The sequence below is a fragment of the Gracilinanus agilis genome, chromosome 1 (genome assembly GCF_016433145.1).
Source record: "Gracilinanus agilis isolate LMUSP501 chromosome 1, AgileGrace, whole genome shotgun sequence".
Classification (NCBI taxonomy): Eukaryota; Metazoa; Chordata; class Mammalia; order Didelphimorphia; family Didelphidae; genus Gracilinanus; species Gracilinanus agilis.
In genome coordinates, this window is record NC_058130.1 from 528,246,663 (window position 1) to 528,267,983 (window position 21,321).

General features: G+C 36.4%; 1 protein-coding gene across 1 annotated transcript in view; it reads left to right on the top strand.

Moving 5' to 3' along the window:
• The window catches only part of KLHL14 (kelch like family member 14), a 137,351-nt gene that overhangs the window by 77,423 nt on the left and 38,607 nt on the right, over positions 1-21,321 (top strand). The window lies entirely within an intron of this gene.

Sequence of the window (21,321 nt, forward strand, 5' to 3'; positions counted from 1 at the left end):
GTTACATTTAAAGAAATAGAACCATTAGAGAACAATTATAGAAAAGTGGATACTGGAAAATATTATAAAAATAATAATAATTAAAGATGCTTAAAAATGGAAATCGGAATAGGCTGGCTTTTTTTTCATAATAAGGTCACTCTTGGGGTAACTAGGTGGTGCAATAAATAGAGCACCAGGCCTAGAGTCAAGAAGAGTGTCTTCCTGAAATCAAATCTGGCCTCAAATACTTATCAGATGTGTAACCCTAGGCAAGGCACTTACCTCCACTTACCTCAATTTCCTCATTGATAAAATGAGCCAGAAAAGGAATTGGCAAACCACTTCAGTATCTTTGCCAAAGAAAAAGAGTCAGACACAACTGAAACAATTGAAAAACAACAAAAGGTCACAATCATGTAGGACCTACATTTCAGGTGCATAATGAGGCTGTGGATGATCACTTGTCTTGCTACATATTTCATGTTGGCATTGGACCAAATTATCTTAGCTGTCCCTTAAAGCAGAGGTGTCAAACTCCAGGCCCTAGTGCAGCCAGGACTACATTAAAATGTAATTGGGAAATGTTAAATAAAAGAAATAGAATACAACATGTATAATGTCAATTCATGGTTTTCTAAGTCGATATGCAGTCAGAAAAGATTGGTTTCCATTTTATTTTGACATCACTACTTGACATTACTATGACTGATTCTATAAATGAAGGGATAGAGAAGACAACCCAGGATAATACAAGTGAATATTTTTGTGAAGTGAATATTTATGTGAATATGTATGTTTTAGTCCTAAAATGTTTTTCAATGGTTTTTGCTTATGAAAGTAGAGACTGACCTAGTATTCAGGTATGCATTTAAGTTAAAAGCCTCTTACATTTGGAAACTGAGTTCATAGTATTTTGAGGATCAGAATGTACTTTTAGAGACTCTTAGAGATTGTAAGAACAGTCTTCAAAGACAAACTACTCCAGAGTTTCCTGTATTTAATAAAGTCATCAGATCCGAAACCCCAGTTAATGATCATATGATCTTGATCAAATCACAGTGATGGAATCATGGAGCATTTAGTATTAAAAAACAGTTCTATACTACTTATAAATTAAAAATTTGGGGACTGGGTTGCCCGTATTTTATGGAGGGCACCTCAAACACTGTCTGTTTAAATGAGCTGAGTAGCAGGCTTCCCTTTCCCCTCTTCTCTCTTCCTTCTTTTCATCTTACATCACTCAAAAATCTTCACCCACTATCTCTTTCACTCCTATCTCAGATGAAGAAGAGACCTTTCTTCCTTGCCAAAACAAAACCCATTACATGTACTCTTGATCTCATCCTCTCCTGTCATCTTTATCAGACTGCCCTCATTATTATCTTCACTCTCTTTTATCTATAATCTCTCCCTATCCATAATGCCCCTACTTACTTCATTTCATACTTCCAACAAACATGGCTATATTGCTTCCATCCTTTAAAAAAAATCAACACACTTGATCTGATTATCTTGCTATAATTTGACTGCTTGCCATAGTTGAATGTCTCTCTTCCCCTTCTCTGCCAAACTACTTGAGAAAGCCATCTATGTTATATGCCTCTCCTTCTAGTCCTCTCACTTGCTTCAAAACCCTCTGAAATGGGAATCAACATGACAGTTTAGAAGCAACCCAGCTGAATTTTCTCAACCTTCCCCTCCATATAACTTTAAAATAATGCCTCAAATCAAATTTTGGAGTAGCAGAGACAATGAAAAATCAGGGTGTGATTTTTTAATTCTTTTTGACCTAAAGAAACTTAGTAGGTTAGCAAGAAATTTGTGACACTGGAGTAGAAGCTAGTCTGGAGCCTACATAGGCAGAGACAACAAGAGCAGCCATAGCAGCAGCAGCAGCTTCAGGAGCTTCAGCTGAGTGATAGTGAGAGGGTCAGACAACTTGTTGGAAAGAAATTAAAGGAGACCCTTTGCTTACATTGGGTAGAGCTATCAGTGATTGGCAACTCTATTACCTATACAAAATTCTGGGTTGCATTTCTAGGATGGAGAGAGGTGCTGGGGGTTGGACACAAGGGAGCAGGGGCCCTGGTCACAGTTCTAAGGCAAAGTGAACATCAGTACATGTGGCCACAGGGGACCAAGGGCCCTTCCTGGGTAAAGACCAGAGTGCAGACCTAGAAAGTAGTAATCACACCTCTCCCAGGATCACCTCACCTTGAAAGCATCAAAAACTTGCAGGACCCAAGAAGCAACTCTTAAAAACAGCAGCACAAAAAAGTCTAACACTTGGAACAGTGCCTCCCCACCCCTAGATAAGCAGAGCTCAGCTTTAACATAAAGTTTAGTCAAGAGATTGGCTGGGAAATGAACAAGTAACAAAATTTTAATTTAACCATGAAAAGCTATTATGGTTGCAGGGGAGACCAAGACATAAACTCGGAAGAATATATATGAAAAAAGCTACAAATAAAGCCTGAAAGAAAAATTCTAATGGGACCCAAGCCAAACAAGAATTCCTAGGAGGTTTAAAGAAAGAGATAAAGGTAGTAGAGAGAAAAAATTGGGGAAGTTATTAAAGTGATGCAAGAAATTTATGAAAAGAGAATTAACAACCTTTTAAAAGAGATAGAAAAATAATGAAGAAAATAATATCTTAAATCATAGAATTCTCCTAATGATAAAAATAGGACAAAAATTCACTGAAAAAAAAGAACTTCTTAAAAAACAGATTTGGCCAAGTAGAAAAAGAGGTATAAAATCTCACTGAAGATAATAATTTTTTAAAAATTAGAATTAGCAAACAAGCTAATGATTCCATGAGATATCAAGAAAAAATAAAGCAAAGCCCAAAGAATAAAATAGAAGTTTGAAATGCTTCATTGGAAAAACAACTGATTTGGAAAATAGATCAAGGATCAAAAGTTTTTGTTCCTTTTTCAAATACAATTCCTGATTTTATTAGTGTCTTTTTAACTTTTTAAAACTTTTTCCCCTGATTTCATGCAGAAACAATTTTTAACATTCATTTTTTGACATTTTGTGACTCAAATTTTCTACCCCTCTCTTTCCCTTCCTTTCTCCCTGAGGTGGCAAGGAATATGTTATAAGCTGTACACATCATTTCCACATCCATTACTCTGTGAAAGAAGAAATATATTGCAATTCAAGAAAAAACTCATAAAGAAAATGAAGTGAAAAATGAAATGCTTTGATCTGAATTCAGAGTCCAACAGTTCCTTCTATGGTGGTGAATAGCCTTTTTCATCATGAATCTCTTGGATATTTGCATATTTGATAACAGTTAAGTCATTCATAGTTGATCATCACATAATATTGATGTTACTATATACAATGTTCTCCCAGTTCTGGTCACTTCATTTTGCATTAGTTTATATGTCATTACAGGTTTTCTGAAATCATCCCATTCATCATTTCTTATGGCATAATAGTATTCCATTACAATCATATACCACAACTTGTTGAGCCATTCCCCAATTGATGAACATCCTCTTAGTTTCTAATTCTTTGCCACCACAAAAAAGAACTGCTGAAAATATTTTTGTACAAGTAGATCCTTTCCCCATTTCTTAGATCTTTTTGGGATATAGATTAAGTAGTGGTACTGCTAGGTCAAAGGGCAGTCATATGAGTTCATAGCTCCACCAGCAGTGTATTAATGTCCCAGTTTTCCCACATCTCCAAGGAGAGATAAATTAAGAATTACTGGACCACCTAAAAGCTATGACCAAAGAATTGACCTATACATCACATTTTGAAAAATTATCAAGGAAAACTGCCCTGATATCTTAGATCCAGGAGATAAAATACAAATTGAAAGAATCTACCAACCATCTCTTGAAAGTGACCTCAAAATGAAAATTCCCAGGAATGCTATATCTAATCTAATCTTCAGGTCAAAGGGAAAACATTTCAAACAGTCAGAATGAGACAATTGAAATATTATAGAGCCATCATCCATATACAAGATTTAGTGATTTCCATGTTAAAGGAGTGGAGGGCTTGGAATATGTTATTCCAGAAAGGGAAGCAGCTAGGCTAACAAACAAGAATAATCTACCTAGCAAAACTGAGTATAATCCATAAAGGGAGGGGATGGGCATTTAATAAATAGAAAACATTCAAACTTTCCTGGGGGGAAAAAAGAACAGAAGTAGAAAACTTGTCATTCAAATAGAAGACTAAAGAGAATCATGAAAATGTAAACATGAAAGGATAGTCATTTGTATCTCAACAAAGTTTAACTCTTTACATTTATATATAGGAATTTGATATATGTAACTCCAAAGAACTTTATCTTTGTTAGAACAGTAAAGAGGACTTTATATTGACAGAGGGCATGGATTTGAGTCAAATATGTTGCCATAATCTCCAAAAAAAATTAAGGGCTAAGAGAGACAGATATATTGAGATAAGGGGAAGGGAGTGGAGTACAAGGAAGAGCTTTTACAGTGGAGGAGATAATAGGGAAGGTGGTCTATGCTTAAACGTCACTTGCATCAGAATTAATTCAAAGAGGGAAGAATATATGTACATTCAGTTGTGTATAGAAATCTAATTTACCAGTTTAGAATAATAGGCAAAGGGAGTAAGAGAAAAAGAAAATAAAAGTATCATAAAAGGAGAAAGATTAAGGGAGGCAGTGGGGGAAACAAAATAGGCCTTTGAGAAGGAACAGGATAAAAAGAGAGAGAAGAAAAAGAAACAGGAAAAAATGGGTTAGAAGGAAATATACAGTAGTCATAACTGTGAATGTGAATGGCAGCTGTAAACTGGAAGTGGATATCAGAATAGATTTAAAACCAGAATCCAACAATATGTTGTTTACAAGAAACACATTTAAAACAGAAAGACATATACAAAGTTAGAATAAAAGAATGGAGCAGAATCCAATATGCTTAAACTGAACTAAAATAGAGGCAGTAGTAGCAATCATTATCTCAGAGTAAAAGCAAAATTATACCCAATCATCCCTTTTAATTACTACATTTGTTAAACTACATTTTGCATGGATAAGGCACTTAGGTGGCTCAACAAATTGAAAACTAAACCTAGTCACTGGAGGTCCAGGGTTTCAATCTTACCTCAGAGACTTCCTAGCTGTGTGACCATGGATAAATCACTTAACCCCAATTGCCTAGCACTTACTGCTCTTTTGCTTTAGACCCAATACTTAGTATTAATTCTATGACTGAAAGTGAGAGAGAGAGAGAGAAAGAGAAATAAAAGATACCATAAATAATGTAGTCATAATAAAAATTTTTATATCAAATTTTTCTGATAAAGGCCTCATTTTTCAATAGAAATACACACACACACACACACACACACACACACACACACACATATATATATATATATAAAGCAGATCGATCTAATGAAATCCATCAAGNAATCATTATCTCAGAGTAAAAGCAAAATTATACCCAATCATCCCTTTTAATTACTACATTTGTTAAACTACATTTTGCATGGATAAGGCACTTAGGTGGCTCAACAAATTGAAAACTAAACCTAGTCACTGGAGGTCCAGGGTTTCAATCTTACCTCAGAGACTTCCTAGATGTGTGACCATGGATAAATCACTTAACCCCAATTGCCTAGCACTTACTGCTCTTTTGCTTTAGACCCAATACTTAGTATTAATTCTGTGACTGAAGGTGAGAGAGAGAGAGAGAAAGAGAAATAAAAGATAACATAAACAATGTAGTCATAATAAAAATTTTTATATCAAATTTTTCTGATAAAGGCCTCATTTTTCAATAGAAATACACACACACACACACACACACATATATATATATATATAAACTATAGAACTGAGTCAAATATATAAAAATAAGAGTCGTTCCCCAACTGATAAATAGTCAAAGGAAATAGGCAGTTTTCAGAAGAAGAGATTAAAGATATCTAGTCATATTTTAAAAGTGCACTGTCACTATTGATTAGAGAAAGATAAATTAAAACAACTCTGAAGGACCACTTCAGAGATATCAGAAAAGACAAATGCTAGAGGGGAGAGGGAAAGATAAGTACATTAATGAACTATTGATAGAGTAGTGAACTAACTGGTCCAACCTTTCTGGTGAATGACTATGCAAAAAAGTCTATAGGTCTGTGCATGTCCACTAACCCAGAAATACCACTATTAGCTCTGAATCCTAAAGATATGTAAGTTAGGGGGAAAAGACTTATATGTACAAAAATATTTATAGCAGTTCTTTTTGTGGTGAAAAAGAATTGGAAATTGAGGCCAAGCTCATCAATTAGGGAATGGATGAACAAGTTGTGACATATGATTATGATGGAATGCTTTGTGCTAATACACTTTTTTTATTTCATACACTTGAATTGGAGTCCTGGTGAATTTGGCAAATGGTCTCATCATGGAAATTGTGAAGTTGTGCACCAGTTGTGTGACCCTGAGCAAATCATTTAATATCTCTAAGTCTGTTTTCTCATCTATAAAAAATTTTAGCAGCTATTACCACCAGAATCAAATCTAAAATCTTCACTAGTTTTTAAATTAGCCTTCCTCTACCTGGCCCCTTCCCACCTTTCTAGTTTTACACATTTATTCTACTCCACATATCTTGCTACTCAGTTATATTGTCTTGCTTGCTAACTCTTTCTCTCTCTCTCTCTCTCTCTCTCTCTCTCTCTCTCTATCTATCTATCTATCTATCTATCTATCTTTCTCTCTCTCACACACTCTCTCTCTCCCTCTCTCTCCCTCCCCCCCTCTCTTTTTCTCTCTCTCTCTCATACATGCACACACACATTTCATAAAAAAAAAAAAAAACTCCATCTGTTGATTCTGTCTTTGTACTTCCCCCTGCCTGGAATGCTCTCCCTTCTCATTTTCACCTCTTAACTCTCTTAGAGTCCTTCAAAACTCAACTTAGAAATATCTTCTGGATCTTTTATTTTCTATTTTTGATAACCTCAAACTTGGGCTCCCCTATCCTTTCTTTCCCATTAACCTGAGACAGGCACATAGACAGATGTCCCATAAGGATGGTTGACAAGGACTTTTACTTTTTATTACATAAAAATATTTTAAAAAACAGGAAAAAATAAAATTTTAAACTAAATCAAAAAAAAAAAAAGAAACATCTTCTGCAGGAGGTTTTCTCCTGGTCCTCTCCACTGCTGGTGCCTTCTTTCAGAGAATATTTCATATCTAATTTGTATATGTCTTATAAAAACATAGTTATTTGCATACCATCCACCACATCTGGATTTGAGCTTCTTAAAGGCAGTCTGTAGGCTTGTTCTTCTTTGTTTCCAAAACATTTAGAGCCATGGCTGGCACATAGTGACTGTTTAGTAAATTATATTTGACTAACACTCTTGTGCTGAAACAGGAATGAGGATTTGAACCAACTATATAACCCAGGGAAATATATTGAAATCCAAGGTGTATAGAGCTATTATTTTGAAGTCCCAAGTGCCAAAACAAGACAGGCCATCTGTCAGCTCTGAACATTTTCTCTGGGTGTATCCCATGCCTAGAATGCTGTCTCTGTTCAGCCCTACCTATTGACTTCCCTGGTTTTCTTCAAGTCCCAACTAAAATCACACCTTCTATAAGCCCCGTCCCATTATTGCTTCCTCTCTGTCAATTATTTCCCATTTATCCTATATATAGCTTATTTGTATGTATTTGTTTACTTGTCTCCTCTCACAATAATCCTGGGAGTGTTTTATCCACCATATTTCGATCCTCAGCACTTAGCCCAGTGCCTGGCATGAAGTAGTCATTTAATAAATGCTAATTATCTGATCTCATTTTAAAGATAAGGAAACTGAAAGTGAGAAAATTAAGTGATTTTCCCAAGGACTTACATCTAGTAAGTGTTTGAGGCAGAATTCAAACTCATGTCCAGCACCCTATCACTCTATACTGCCTATTTGCCTTACGTACTACCATGCCTGACCATCATTGTCATCATCATCATCACTACCATCATCATTTTTTTTAAGTTAAATCTATGATTTCATAGGTACAGAGCACTTCCTGGTTTCAAAATTTCAACCAATACAAATATTCTGCAATATATAGTCTCAGAAATATGAATCAATTTGTTCTTTAAAATTTGCTGCTTCCTGAATGTTAGCACATGGTGGAACCATCCTGGTCATTCACTTCCCATAGAGCTAGAAGCATTAGTTTTCATTCTACTCCTCAAATGAATAATTTTTAAAGTAAAATATAGTATTTTAATGAATTCAGTGGAACAGAACAACTAAAATCATTTTAAAATATAAAAATAAGACCCATAAGGATAAATTAAAGGAACTGGTATTATTAAACCTGGGGAAGGAAAGTCTACAGGGTGACAATAATGTTCTTTCAGGATCTGAGGGATGTTTTCATGGAAGATGGATCTTAACTATTTCTAATTTCACTAATGATATATGCAGCATAATATGAGATTGTGGTAAGATTCTCTACTTCCAAAATGATTTATCTAAATTACAGGTCTGTTTTGTCACCCCCCTACTCAATAAACTCCAGTGACTAATCAAATTCCCTCATTGTAGATTGCAAGACAGGCCCAGAGAAATTAAATAATATCCAAGAATGTACAGATAATAAGAGGCATAGAATTTCTTTAGAGGTCCAGTCTGTCTCTAGGTGCAAAATTTATTCTGCTAAACACTACTGCCTCTTGTTACATGATTATTTTAGCAGTTTGGGCAAGAGAAGCAGTAGACTTCAGGGGTGGAGGTTCTCATGACAGAGAAGGGGCCTCTCAACTCACACTCTGAGTAGAATTAGGTTGGGGGACATACTTTTACCAATAAAGAAACTGCATCTCTGCTTCAGGTGAGTCACTCTGCCAGTCAGTAAACATTTAGTAGGCACTTATTATGTGCTAGGCATTATGCTAAATGCTGTGGATACAAAGAGGAGTAAAAGACACTTTCTGCTTTCAAGGAACCAGGTATCAGATGGAGGAGACAAAATACAAATAACTGTGCAAAAAAGCTATGTACAGGGGCAGCTGGGTAGCTCAGTGGAGTGAGAGTCAGGCCTAGAGACAGGAGGTCCTAGGTTCAAACCCGGCCTCAGCCACTTCCCAGCTGTGTGACCCTGGGCAAGTCACTTGGCCCCCATTGCCCACCCTTACCAATCTTCCACCTATGAGACAATACACCGAAGTACAAGGGTTTAAAAGAAAATAGAAAAAAAAAAGCTATGTACAGATGAATTGGAAATAATGGACAGAGGGAAGGCAACTAGAATTAAGAGGGATTTGGAAAGCCTTTCTATAGAAGGCAAAATTTTGGCTGAGACTTAAGGAAACCAGGAGTTAGAGAAGAGGAAGGTCATCATTCTTTGCAAAGGGGATAGACAATGAAAATATCCAGAGTTGGGAAATGGAGTGTCTTGTTCAAGGAAAAGCAAGGAGAACTGTGCCATTGTTCTGGAGGATTGTAAGATTTAGGAAGATTGGAAAGATGGAGATGGGGGAGGGCAGTTTGTGAAGGGCTTTCATTGCCAAACAGATGTTTTATTTCTGCCTGGAGGTGATAGGGGGCCACTGGAATTTATTGAATAAGAGGGTGACACAGTCAGACCAGTGCTTTATGATGATTACTTTGAAAGCTGAGTGAAGGATAGATTGAAGTGGAGAGAGACTTGAGGCAAGTTTACCAATCACTAGATTTCTGCGATAATCCAAGTTTAAGGTGATAAAGATCTGGACCAAGATGGTGGAAGCATCAAAGAAGAGAAAGGAGAATGTGTGAGAGATGTTGCAAAGGTGATGTTGCCAGGCCTTGACCTTCAGCATTTCTAGCTGAAAGATATAATCATACTCCCTACTACATCTAAATTAGAATATGAAAAAATGGAAGAGGTCTAAATAATAATACTAAAGATTGAAGGCGATTGCTTCCAACAAAGGATATGGAGGATCAGGGAAGATTTTATATCTATATCTGAATATATCTATATTTAAATCTGTACACACAAAATAATATATATGTATACATATTATCTTTTGATAAGGATACTTTTATAGACATTTGGATATCTATGTGCCTATAGACAAATATAACTAAATGTCAATTTATATACACATGCATAGGTAGATATAGATAAAGATATATCCTGTCTTTCATCAACATATCCATTAAAATACCTGGAAGAAATCAACATAGTTTCATGAACAGGAAGATTAATTTTTTATTGAAATTGATTTCCACTTCTCTTTCCTAAGGATTCCTTAGTTTCTAGAAGTGAAGATAATTTGACTTTAAAGTGCTAACTAATACCACTAGGGAAATCCCATCATTAGAAGATGAAAGTTAAATGCCCCTTAAAGGGTTGAGATTGTAGTGACAGAATTATAATCTAAGGGGGGGAAAACATAAAATGAAAATTTTCTAATAAAATAAAAATAAATCTATGATCTACTAAATTTATAATGAGAAATGCACTACTAGCTTAATGAACTACTAGAAACACTTATTTAGGATACCCCCCATACCTCTGGATATCAACTCGCATAAAAGAAAGGCACCTAGGGATTAAGCTACAAATCAACAAGTATTATAGAGTACCTAGCAAGCGTGTGCATTTGGGGGAGATGCAAGATAAATTATATATCAGGGTTCCAGAGCTGGAGAGGCTCAGTTAATGGTTTGGGGGAGCTGCAGTGGAATTGTATACTATGGAATACTAGAGCTAGAAGGGCTCTTGGAGAAGTCATTTTGCACATCTCTCTCCTTCCCATCTCTTTACTTATTGATCATAATTTTTAAAAACATGCACAGGCTGTACTACCACCTTTCTTGACAATTTTCAGCTTCTGTTTTCATTATTTAGTAATAAAATAACCAAAGACGTCTAGTAATTTGTATAGAATTGTGGAGTAACTGCTCACTTGTTTCTGTCATAGTCTCAGACACACAAGACATATTTGCCTCTTTCTAGATCCAAGTGCTCTGTATTTAATTGTATAAGTTTTCTCAGTGATAATTTTCAAGGATAAGCCTGGGCCAGGCCAAAATGAAAGGGAATATTGACAATTGGCAGGTTACTTTTGTCTATAGACAGTATAAGTCGTTCCCCCCACTGCCCTTGCCAAACCAATTTAGAGCCTTTATTTTTCATTAGTGTTGTTTTATTTTGGTTTTTAGAATAATGATTCAGTTAACCAGAAAACTATTTTTTATTTAATCGTCCTTTTGGAGTTCTTTAGGAAGAGATTAAATTTACACCTGGACAAAGGATGTTGTTTCCTTCTACTCTGTTTCTACTTGCCTTCTCTTTTCCCTTTTTTAATTTGTTTATGTTTCGAAGGAGATTATCAACATTATGGAATAGAAAAATAATATTAAATGAAGAATCTTCTCGCCTCTAGCGCCTTTTCAATCTGGATGGGGCAAGACGGACTGGTCAGGACTGGAGATGGTCAAATGCTATTCTTATTTCTAAAAATAAAAGCGAAAAAAGTGGAATTTGCAAATTATATGCCAGTGAGCTTTATTCTAATGCCTGACAATGTTTTATAATATTAAATGGTTGGTTGGTGAGCACTTAGAGAGGGAAGCAGTAATCATGATCAGCCAAATGGCTTCATCAAAAGCATACTATAATATTCACTTCACTTTCTCTTTTCATAAGGTTACAAGGTCAATTGATCATGAGAATGCTTTAGACAAAGAATACATCATTTTTAAAATGCCTATGGTAATCTTTTGTGACATCCTTTGGACAAGATAGAGAGGTATGAATTAAATATTGTGATCAAATGGATTTAGAATTGGTCAAATGATCAGATCCAAAGAGTAGTCATTGGTAGATCAATGCCAATCAGAAGTGAAGTCTCTAGTACACATCCCTCCAGGAATCCATTCTTATCATATTCAACATATTTGGGGGGGGGGTGACTTGAACAAACGTATAGAAGGCATGTCTGTTAAGGTTTCCATATTATTTGAAAGCAGAAGGGATTTCTAACATATTATATAATAGGATCAAGATTCAAAAAGTTTTTCGCAAGTTGGGATGATGGACAGAGTCAAATATGATTAGATTTAATTGGGATAAATATGAAGTTCCACATGGCTTCAAAAATTCAACTGCATGAATATAAAATAGAAGAGACATGACTAAATATGAAAAATATCTGGAGATTACAAACTTAATGTGAATCAATAGAGTAGAGGGCAGCCAGAATGGCCAGGGTGATTTTAGTCTCCATCAAGAAAGTGCTCTGTAGGAGCAGCTGGGTGGCTCAATGGATTGAGAGCCAGACCTAGAAACAGGAGATCCTAGGTTCAAATCTGACCTCAGATACTTCCCATATGTGCGACCCTGGGCAAGTCACTTAACCCAAATTACCTAGCCCTTCTGCTCTTCTGCCTTGGGAGCAATACACAGTATTGATTCCAAAACAGAAGGTAAGGTTTAAAAAAAGAGAGAGAGAAAAGAAAGTGCTTTGTTGTATTCTTCCTGGCTCATGTTAAAAATGGAGTATTTTATTCATTTCTAGAGGCCATATTTTAGAAACATAGGGGAGGGCAACAAAAACGATAAGAATACTATAAATCACGTAATATGCGGGGCAGCAAAAGGAGCTCTGGGGATCATAGATATTCATAAAGCATAAGCCAGGTATGGCACACATCTGAACCATATGCTAATACTCCAATGCTTTAAATATTTATCCTGAGGAGAAAAACTAAGAAGACATGGTAACCATCTTAAAATATTTGAAGGAAGAATGACTAAACTCTTCTACTTGTTCCTAGAAGTGGTACTAGGAAAAATGGGTGGGAGTTACAGATTTTTTTTAATTATAAATAAATGTTAGTAGAATGGACTGTTACAAGAATAATGTGACTATCAATAAGGGTCTCCAAACTAAAACTGAACAATCACTTATTGGAGAACTGCAAAGGTAATTAATTCATGTTTGGGTGTGGGACTGAACTTGATGACTTCCTTTCCTTTCAAAAATTACATGATTCTGTCTTAAAGATTTAAAGAGACAATAATCTAGCTAGGTTATTTTCAGAAACATTTTCTTCCAGTTGCAACTATGCTACCAAATTGAAAGTCTAATTCATCCTATACTTCAGTTTTTCTAATGAAATGGCATAGAGAGCCTAAAACTTTAGTTTTCATAAATCCAGTTTATTATGAATCTCTCCAATGCAATTTCTTTTGCTCTTTTTGTCCCTCCTTGAGATTCCTCTAAGTAATATCAAATTATAGATTGTGTCTGGGTCTCCAGTGAAGTGCATGAAAGGATCTTGGGTTCCCATTCAAGCACTCAAGAAAATAATACATATAAGGAACAGGACAGTCATTATTTCACCCTACAAAAAATTAAAAATAATAACAAAGACTAATAGCAGTACATAAATAGGTGTTTTCCCTCCTGAGGACTGCCTCAAGTTCTTCTAGACCTACAATATTACCCTAGGGCTCTGGATTTCCCTTGGAAGAGAAACTCATTTTGGGGTTGCTAGAGGGATCTCTTATTTGAAATATGAATGAGAACCACTTTTACCAAAGGATCTATGAAATCTTCCAACCTTACTATAGCTAAAAACATAGATTCTCCTCCAAAATAAAATGGATTTAAAATTGCTAGAGAAGAAATACCCTTCCCATCAGAACTGAACTCTCCAAATACTTTTCCAATTAAGTTGTTTTGGTTTTGGTTTTGTTGTTGTAGTGTTTTTTTTTAACTATAGCTCATTCCCTTGTTATGCCTCCAGCCCCAGGACCTTGTAAGTAGAATCTAGGAAACTTTGATATTTTTCCATAACGCTAGGGTATTAGGGACTTTCAATGCCCCTTAAGAAACCTAGAGTTCAACAGGACTTAGCATTTGGCCTTATGAGTCTCTTCTCCGTAGCTGTAGGCTTAGCTTTTTGAGGTAACACTACTGCCTCTCCAGGACTGAAGACAGGAACCCAGACTCCACGGGTTTTTTAAGCAGTCCATCATTCAATAAATCAGTCAACAATATTTATTGGGTGCGAAATGCTGGCAGTGTCAAAGAAAGGGAAAAAAAACAGGCTCTGCTTCATGCTAATGGAGAAGGAACATGGAACACAAGATGGCAATGCCTACGTATACAACATATAACCAGAGAAGATGAAAGGATAACTTTAGGGGAGAAACCTATAGCAGCTAGGTGGGACGTGAGGGAATGTCAGGGAGAGCATGTGTGACAGCCTTTGCCACAGATCAGCCATTAGTGGTCCTTGGGAGGGTAAGAGGAGGCTATAGGTGGGATGCTGCTCTCTGAACTCTGCTCAACTCTCACAGTCTCTTCTGAGGTCTAGCAGCTACCTTTCCTAGGCTCAGCACTCAGGGATGGCTCCAACCCACAACAGCTGGTATCAATCCATAATAAAACTCAATCATTGCCCTTGGTGAAAGTGGTAAGTCCAGACTAACTTGGACCAGCATGTCCATACCCTCTGTAGGGAGTTGCAATCAACCAAAAATGGACCACTTTTTAATAAATATATCAAGTTAAAGAGCAAGAACCTGGATCAACCCTATCATGGAAAGTGTAAGACCATATAAATTCCTGAGGTAAAATATACTATTTAGAAACCAAGTATTATGGAAAAAAAGCTATTTAAAGATATAGTTACACTTGCACTCTATCAGTATATATTTATTTTTTTAATTCACAATTTGTAATAATAGTTAGCATTTATATATTGTTTTGCAGGAGCCGCTGTGGCTCAGTGATTAGAGTGATAGATTGACCTAAGTTTAAATTCAGCCTTGGATACTTCCCACCTCTATGATCTTGAGCACATCATTTAACCTCTCTGTCTAGGAGTCAGCTAGATGGCTCAGTGGACAGAGTGCTGCCCTTAGAGTTGGGAGGAACAGAACTCAAATCTGGCCTCAGACCCTTCCTAGACATATAACCCTAGAAAAATCACTTAGCCTCTGTTTGCCTGACAAAAAAATCCACTGGATCCAGTGAAGAAGGAAATGGCAAACCATTCCATTGTCCTTGTCAAGAAAACCAATGGATAGCGATGGTCCATGAAGATACAACCGGACAACAATAGCAGCAAAATATATAGTTTTAAACTTCACAAATCTCTTTACTTTGCTCCAAATCTGGGAAGCTCTTATTATCCCTACTTTACACAGGAAAAACCTGAGTTCAAATGATTTACCCAGGATCATATAAGAAATTAATGCCTGAGGTAAGATTTTAACTCTGGCGTTCCAGACTCGAAGGTAAACTATCCAGTGCACCACCCAATACTTAACTCTAGATACCTTACATCAATACAGCAATAATTCATTTAGCTAGTATAGACACTGCCTCTCACCAAAAAAAAACCCTATAAAACAAGAAATCACACTGACCCACAGGCCTTGAATCAGAAAATAAAGATCTTGCAGTGAATTATTAATTATGTATCTGAGAGCCTAAGGACATCAATGACCTAATAAACCATGTCCTTCTTATCTATTCTCTTTACTGGGTTTTCATGGTGCCTAAAGTTATTGGAGTTATTTTTGTTTATTTTTATAAATTCTATTCTCTTTTCAGAGCTCTGTGCTTTGTCAGGCATGCAGCATTGGGAACTCCAACCCTCTGATCATTAGTGGCAATAGGCAGTGTCTACACAGGGTGAAGATATAATTAACAAGCTCGGGTCTGTGGCTTACTGAGAATTTTCCCTTTTTAAGGAACAGTTGCAAACCTCTCGCAATTAGGACAAAGTTTTTTACCCAAAGCTGCTAGGACATGGCACATATATGCTGAGGCCAGTAAGCATAGGACATACAGATCCAGACAGCTTAGGGCATCATAGACCTGAGCAAGTGATTTCATTTCAGACTCTCGGTTTCCTCTTCTCTAAAATGAATGGATTAGACTAGATTGGGGTTTCTTAGCCTTTTTTATGTCACACCTTTTGGTGTGAACCTAAGAACACTATCACAGAATAATATTTTAAAGGCATAAAATAAAGCACATAGAATAACAAAAAAAAACTAATTATGTTTAAATCCAGCTATAAAAAAAAATTTTGTTAAGATCATGGCCTCCAAATCAAGAACCGCTGAATTAGATAATCTCTATGATCATTTCTAATTCAAAATCCTATGACAATTCCTATGTTCTCTTTCTATAGAATTATAGGGGATTAGAGGCAGCTAGATATCTTGGTAGAGAGCCAGGCCTGGAGTCAAAGAGGACCTGGGTTCAAATCTGGCTTCAGACACTTCATAGCTATGTGACCCTGGGTAAGTCACTTATCCCTGATTGCCTAGCCCTTGCTACTGTTCTGTCTTAGAACTGATACTAAGAGAGAAATTAAGGGATTTAAATGATAATAAGCATAAACATAGATGTTTCAAACATGTGATACAAATGACTTGAAAAAAATGTAAACTACTGGAAAATAGAAATTATAGACTAATAAAAAGAATCTGTGTACCCCAAAATATTTTGACTTCATTTGTAAATTTGGATTAAATCCTGATCTCTGACAGACTGACACATTAGTGTTGTGACAGATATATCCTAGCTCTTTTTTTAAAAGTGTATCTCAATGTAAACAAACTCAAAACATGAACATTGAAATTACAGATCAGTTGTGTTGGATTTGACTTGTCACGTGTATGAGGCTCTTCCAAGCATGTTTAAAATGTGTCTAGATTTATAGAAATTAAGTCAGACAATTTTTATCAATGCCTGGCAAAGCAGTAAAACTATAGGTGCTCATTAATTGTGCATGGAAGAATAAATCATATACACCTATTGTGTAAAGCAGGGCAGCTAGGTGGTGCAGTGGGTAGAGCACCTGCCTGGAATCAGGAAGACTTATCTTCTTGCATTCAAATTTAGCCTCAGACACATACTGGTCAAGTAACCTTGAGCAAGTCACTTAACCCTGTTTTCCTCAGTTTTCTCATCTGTAAAATGAGCTGGAGAAAGAAATGGCAAACTACTCCAGGGTCTTTACCAAGAAAATCCCAAATGGGGTCATGAAGAGTCAGACATAACTAATATGATAGAAAAAAAAACTGTAAAGTGAGATTCATCTATACTCTGGCCATTTGACTTTCATTTTCTGTTTTGCTTCCAGGAAGGAGAATGTTTGAAAGAGCATTTCTCATAATAATTTACATTTATCAGAGTCTTTATGATTACAAAGCACTTTCTATATAATTTTCTCATTTGATGTTTGTTCCTAATGACCCTATGAGGTGGGCAGTACCTGTATTATTGGAAAGAAACTGAGCACCATTGAGGTTATGACTTGCCAGAGCCGTTTAGAGGTTTTCTGACTCCAAATTCCATGTTATTCCTTCTACTACACCACATCTCTGTGGATTATGCTGTACCTAATCCAGGGAGAAACAGGAGATAAACCTTATAAACCAGCACAATTTTTGCAGCTTCAAAGCCATAGAAAAGCAATTAACAACTCTAGAAGTTAATTGTGACAGAGCTACCTCTTGTAACAATTGCTAACGTCTCTTGAGTGGGTGATGATTAATGTTATTCTGTAGGGTAAATACTGTGAATTAATATCCTCCCCTGGTGTGTGTGTGTGTGTGTGTGTGTGTGTGTGTGTGTGTATGTGTGTGTTTAATAGTATTGCTTACTATTCATTTTTTTAAATTTAAAATATTGGATAGAGAGGTTTTACCTAATTTTTGAAGGTTGTGATAACTCCTGGTGTTTGTAGCAACCGAGATGGTAGGTACAAATCATGTCGAATTTTAGAACTAAATGAATGTGTCGACTCAGATGACCAAAGCCCTTCCTCTTTTTTGGCTTAATGGTCTTTTCCTTTTCCTTTTAGCTCAATGAGTTTGTTTAATAAAGTTGAGAATTCGTGCACAGGGTCTTATAAACATGTGTTATTAGATTTTAAATCTGTTTTGAAAGTGCCTCTCTCCTACTCCCTCCTAGTAAAGTGACCTTTTTAAATGGAGGGAAGTGGGTTTAGATGACAGTCGTGATAAATGCGGTCATGTTCACTCAATAAAATAAGGCCCAGTGCATTTGAGGATAAATCAGTGAAATGTACAGCCCCACCTGTCTGTCTCCATCATTCATTTCCACTGTCACTTTCCCAGTGGCTGATGGATCACAGTTGCTGTAAAATTAGACAGCCTTTAATCTCATTTCATCCTGATTAGCTTCTCTTTACCCTTTCCCTCTAACTCACTGACTGACACGCTAAAAACTCACACTGGGCTGTATTTGAGCGTGGAGTACAAACTTCTCCTCAAATACCTTTTTCAGAAGGGTGAGGCAGGTGTTCACCTTTGCTGAAAGCTGCAGAGGGCCATGGGGATAGTCAGTGTCATTTAAAGAGCAACCAATAAACGTAGCAACTAGGGCCAGATTAATCTTAGGGGCCACCCAACACATGAAATATTTTCCTATAGCTTTGAATCAGAAATTATGTAATTTGCTTTCATAATACTAAAAAATAATTTTAAAATTTTTCAGTAAATTTGGAATTTTTTTCTCCTTTCCAAATGACTTTCAAGAGCTATCAATTTGCCACAAAAATACAGAAATAAGAGTCAAATATTCTCATTAGAAAATGTAGCTGTCATAGTTTTAAAACAATATATTAATTTGTCTGCACGTGAAGGTGATATCAGGTAACCTTGAGATTTGTCCCCATTTCCCTTACTTTGAAGGGATCAAGAGTCATTATCTGTGCAGGCTGTCTCATTTGGTTGCATGAAGCTTAAAAATAAATATTTGAATGAGAAGAAAAATAATTTATTATTTGCCTTAGCAAAAAAGGAAAAAAATAAAAACAGCATGCTGAAGAAAAGGAGTTGTTATAGTTTTGGAGGGCACAATGCTTTTTGATAAAGTTCCCCCGAGGTTAAAAGAAGGGCAAAATTATATTTTTTTTGTTACATAGAAGACTGCCTGTATTTATTTAGTTGGCTATTTTGTTTTTTATTTTATTGGGTGAATGGTGATCTTAGGCATACATGCAAGTAGCAAGCATAAAATGAGGTGGCCACAATTGATGGCCTATTTCCTAACTTGTGGAAGAATTTCTTGAAGTCTGATTATGTAGATGAGATCCATTTCTCAAAGGTGGGCCTTGAGAGTAGCTTTTGATTTTCTAGGCTGCTCCTCAAATCTGATGAAAAGGATGGGAAAAGGAGAAGACAGAGTGTACAGGGCAGTTAAAACATGAATGAGGCATTGAAGTCCGAATTCACCATCTATCAGCTTCTCGAGCTAAGAATTGTTGGTAGACCAATGTTGAGTTAATATTAAAAGATCCAAAATGTATTTAGTACCTCTATTCTTAAATAATGATCTGATCCATTATGTTTGCATAATTTCCACAACACTTTCACAACCATACTCATTTCATGCTTCCTAGGGCCCTGAGAGGAAGTAGTGTGGATCAATGGCTACTAGACCATCCTTACAGTCAAGAAGGAATAAGCTGTACCTATTATTTGAATTTGACACTGGGCAAGTCACTTAACCTTGTCATACCCTAGACCAGTGATGGGCCAGATGCTGCCTCCTGAAATGTTCTATCCAGCAGAGTGACATTAATCCTAATCTGACGAATACAATGAGTAGGATACAAAACAATGAAACTTCAAAAGAGTTGCCTTAAAAACAGACAGATAAGCATTTCCTTTCCTTTGGCCCCCTCTTTAAAAAGTTTGCCCATCACTGCCCTAGACAATTGTCTAAGAAAATACAAAAGAATCCTACCTAGTCTGTATCACGGAAGCCTAAGAGCAACATTCACCCAATAAAATAAAAAACAAAACAAACTGACAAACAACAAACAACCCAATGAACTAGAAAGGGAAGATATTCATATCCCCATTTTATAGAGAAGGAAATATTAAATAAGAAGCAAAGTAATTTCCCAAAAGTAGCAAAATATTGAAATTAGGATTCAAGCCTTTGTGTCATAGTACAAAAAGTAATGATTCTGTAGTCGGAGGACCTGAGGTCAAACCCTGTCTAGGACACATCTTCCTGTGTGATCTTGAGCAAATCACTTACCTTCTCACGATCTCAGATCAAAAATGAGGAAGTTAGAATTGAATAGAAGCACAAAGTCTCTTCCAGTATTTCTACAGACAGGTATTCTACTTAACGCTAAATCAGTGCTCTATACACTTCTTTTCTATGCTCTAAAAATAACATTTTCCATAATTTACTCATAATGGCCTTTATAGAAATTTATTACTGCCTCACACAATATCAGCAAAGCCAGATCAGAGTGATTATAGCCATCTTACAGATAGATGAACTGAGGTTCAAAGGAACTCCCCAAGTTGACTCCTGAAGTCTAGATTAGCTCTGTAATTCGTAACTCTCTGCTATATTCCTAATCAGCACCTTCTCACAAAATCGAGTGTTCTCTGCCGATCGCTTTGTCAAGACCGGCTGCAAGATCACTAACTATGAAAATTTCAGTTAACTAAAACCACCTCTTGCTAGGTCACTGCCAGGGGGACAAGGAGCCACAAATCCTAAGACAAGAGGCTTAACTTAAGAAACCGACCTGCTCAATCCTTAGGATGCTGCAACCTAAGTAGCAAGGCAGATGCCTCTCTCCTTGTTTTTATTTGCATTTGTTATCTTGCACAACTGCATTTTGAGGGGAAAAAAGATAATAAAACAAAATGCAATGAGAGATCTATCACCCAGAATAATCCAAGTGTGAGAAAGACTGCCTTTCTGTCTTTTTTCTTTCCTTTCCCCCCACCTTTTTTCCTTTTTTTTTTTTCTTTTTTTTTTGGCATTGGCAAAAGAGCACAAAGTAAGAGCTGGCCCTGAGTCATATTGATTTCCCACTGCACTGGTTTCCTAAGTGCTCTGTTGATCCGTGACAAACAATAAGTTCCCTGCCTGTACATCCACATCACCTCCCCATTTGTCCTCACCTAGATTTAAGGTGCCCATATGATGAGCTGAACAAGGACATCATTTTTCCTACTGGTGTCACTGGGCCAAAGCCTCTGCATAGAGCATGATCACTAATGCTGGGCAAGTATACACTGACCCTAGCTAGGATAGGATGATAACACAGAATAACAGGATAACCATACACATCGTGAGAGGGCCAAATCTGGGTCTTGTATCCCTATATGGGAAAAGTAGATAAAAATGAATTTGGAGGAGCTGGATTTTCAGCAGGTTCTTGAAGAGCTTCTTCCTCCAGCTACCACCACCAGAATTTTTTAAGGGGTGGGGGGGAGAGAAACACAGTGTATCTCTTCGACTTTGCTGCCACAGTTTTGATCTTTGTTACAGAAGAGTTCCTAAGTAGATAGATAGA